General features: G+C 47.2%; 1 protein-coding gene across 1 annotated transcript in view; it reads left to right on the forward strand.

Annotated features, from left to right (window-relative positions):
- Window positions 1-256: 256 nt before the first annotated feature.
- The window catches only part of THBS2 (thrombospondin 2), a 40600-nt gene continuing 38153 nt past the window's right edge, over window positions 257-2703 (forward strand). The window contains exons 1-2 of the mRNA XM_011999660.1: window positions 257-381; window positions 475-647. The gene's annotated coding sequence lies outside the window, so the exon portion shown is untranslated. The remainder of the gene's footprint in view (window positions 382-474; window positions 648-2703) is intronic.

The raw sequence follows: 2703 nt of genomic DNA on the forward strand, positions 1-2703 counted from the left end.
CTTTTGTCACATAATAAACTTGGTTATTGACCATAATAACTTTATTAATATATAGACTAATTATTGATACTCACCGATGTATTTTATGTGTTATTAAGAGTCAGTCATTTGGTTTAGAAAGACCAATATCACATTGAATAATTCGAAACATATTTAAGGCATAGAACTTGCATTTTTTTCTCTTAAGCAAAATGAGGAGTTCTAGCCAATCTTGCTAGTGTTATTTATAGCATCTTATTTCCTGAGAGAAGACAGGAAAAGTGAGTCCCTGCCTTCCCTCTCTCTGTCTGGCTCCTCCCAGGCCTGTCTGGCAGGGGCCGGGGTGCAGGAGGAGGAGGCGGCCTCCAGTACAGAGGGGCTGGACTTGGACCCCTGCAGCAGGTACTCGGAGCAAATGGTGAGATCAGAAGGGGGATGATGTCATTCCTTCGAAGGAATGAATTAAACGTGCTTCCTCGTGTGTCTGATTGACAGCACCGCACAGGAGAAGCGGCATATAAAGCCGCACTGCCCGGGAGCCGCTCGGCCACGTCCACCGGAGCGTCCTGCACGGCGGGGCCGGTCTCTCGCTCCGGCAGAGCCTGAGCCTTTCGGACCCAGTCCGGAACACTGAAATCAGTCATCCCTGCATCTTTTTAGCAAACCAGGTACGATTATTTCTTAAACTCAGTTATTTCATCGTGCTCCAATTTTAAGAAATTAGAGCTCTTGAACTGTAAGAAGGGGAGAAGAAGAAAGAGCTATCGAGATTCTTAAGGTGGGTGGTGCGTCTATGAACACTGAACGGCAAGCCTTTCTTCGCGTGGAGTTTTTACTGCCCGCTGGAAGAGCAAGGCACGTGGCCGCCGCTCAGCTTTTCCTCCGCGGCGCCTTTCGCCGGCTGGCCCGGCACCCCTTCCTCTCTGAGGGTTGTGGTTGCTGCTAGTGTAATGCATGTACCTGCCTGGGAACCCGGTAAAGGCTTTTTGTTTTCAACTTCAGAATAAGAAGATGCCACATGAGAGTTTGTTATTGAGGAGGGAATTAGAAACCACTCCCGGAGTATCTGAAAAGTAACCGAGATTAGAGAGAGACTCTGATTGTTAACTTTATTAGTGGATTAGAGAGAGACTCTGATTGTTAACTTTATTAGTAGATTAGAGAGAGACTCTGATTGTTAACTTTATTAGTGGATTAGAGAGAGACTCTGATTGTTAACTTTATTAGTGGATTAGAGAGAGACTCTGATCTCTGATTAACATTATTAGTAGATTAGAGAGAGACTCTGATTGTTAACTTTATTAGTAGATTAGAGAGAGACTCTGATTGTGATTAACATTATTAGTAGATTAGAGAGAGACTCTGATTGTTAACTTTATTATAGATTAGAGAGAGACTCTGATTGTTAACATTATTAGTAGATTAGAGAGAGACTCTGTTAACATTATTAGTAGATTAGAGAGAGACTCTGATCTCTGATTAACACTATTAGTGGATTAGAGAGAGACTGATTGTTAACATCATTATTAGTAGATGACAGAGAGACTGATTGTTTCCATTATTCGTAGCTGAAAAGTGTTTTGAACCTAACTAGAGAATATTTGTGGTAAGTCTATGCAAAGTCCTGTGACTGCCGGGACACACAGCGACTTTTCAGTTTTGCGGCAGTTTGCATATGAAAAGCCAGCTGGCGGGTTGCCTGGCTACCACTTAAGGAAGGTGGGATTGGCCGCCCGGGGCTGGGGGCTGAGCACCCAGGAGTCTGCTGTTTCATCAGACTGCTCTTGGTGGGGGATGGCCGGCAAACAATGAGCTCTCTGCAAAGTTATCTTTTACTTTGATTGTTCAGCTGAAAAGAGTTTTCAAAGACCTTTGCAAATTCAAACTGTGTTCGCTGCAGAGAGGCACTGACTCTTTCTTTTGGAAAGACACAAGCATAAACGTGGGTGCGTGGCGTGCAGAGGCTGGGGCAGGGGTGAGCGGCACTGGCTCGTCCGTGGTCCACCCCTGCCCGGTGTCCCTGGATGGGCTGAGGCCAGGCAGCCCGGCTGCTCACCCTTCCTGCGGCTTGAGCCTCACTGTCCTTTGACAATCCTCAGCGGCGGATGCTTCGTTGGACTCCTGCTCCTGTAACAATCCGCCTCAAGCCAGACACAGTAGGATGTGGTTTTGTCAAAGGAGTTTGCTTGACTTTTTCCAACCTGTCCTTATGAAGCTGGGCATCCAGAACTTTCGCGTTTGCCATCCTGTTCTTGGCTGGCCTCTGCAGGGCCGGCCCCACAGAGCTGTCCTTAGGGGACTTCGATGTGTCCGGCAGTGCGGGCTGATGAGGTGGAGAGGTGGGAAGAGCCTGCCAAGGCTGTACCTGAGCTGCGTATTCTCACACCTCTCCGTGGTGCTTACTGTGTGCAGGCATTGTTCTAAGCTCACGGTCAAGTGTTCACTCCTGTCATTAAACCCTCTTAAGAGCTCCATAGAAAGGTCCTGTCAGCACCACCATTATTACTGCGGCTGCCTCGGGCATTTAGAGTAGAAAGTGCCCCAGACCCAGAGGCACATTCTGCTCCTGTAACCCATGCCTGTGGCTGGCTTGGCTAAGTCAGCCCCTGGTGAAGATTCGTTTGCTGAATTCATCTCTCATAACAACCCGATGAGGTGGGCGTTTTATATGAGGCTATGTTTCTACAGATGAGGAAACTGAGACAGAGAGGTTAAGTAAGTTTT

The sequence above is a fragment of the Mandrillus leucophaeus genome, unplaced genomic scaffold (assembly GCF_000951045.1).
Source record: "Mandrillus leucophaeus isolate KB7577 unplaced genomic scaffold, Mleu.le_1.0 Scaffold6, whole genome shotgun sequence".
Classification (NCBI taxonomy): Eukaryota; Metazoa; Chordata; class Mammalia; order Primates; family Cercopithecidae; genus Mandrillus; species Mandrillus leucophaeus.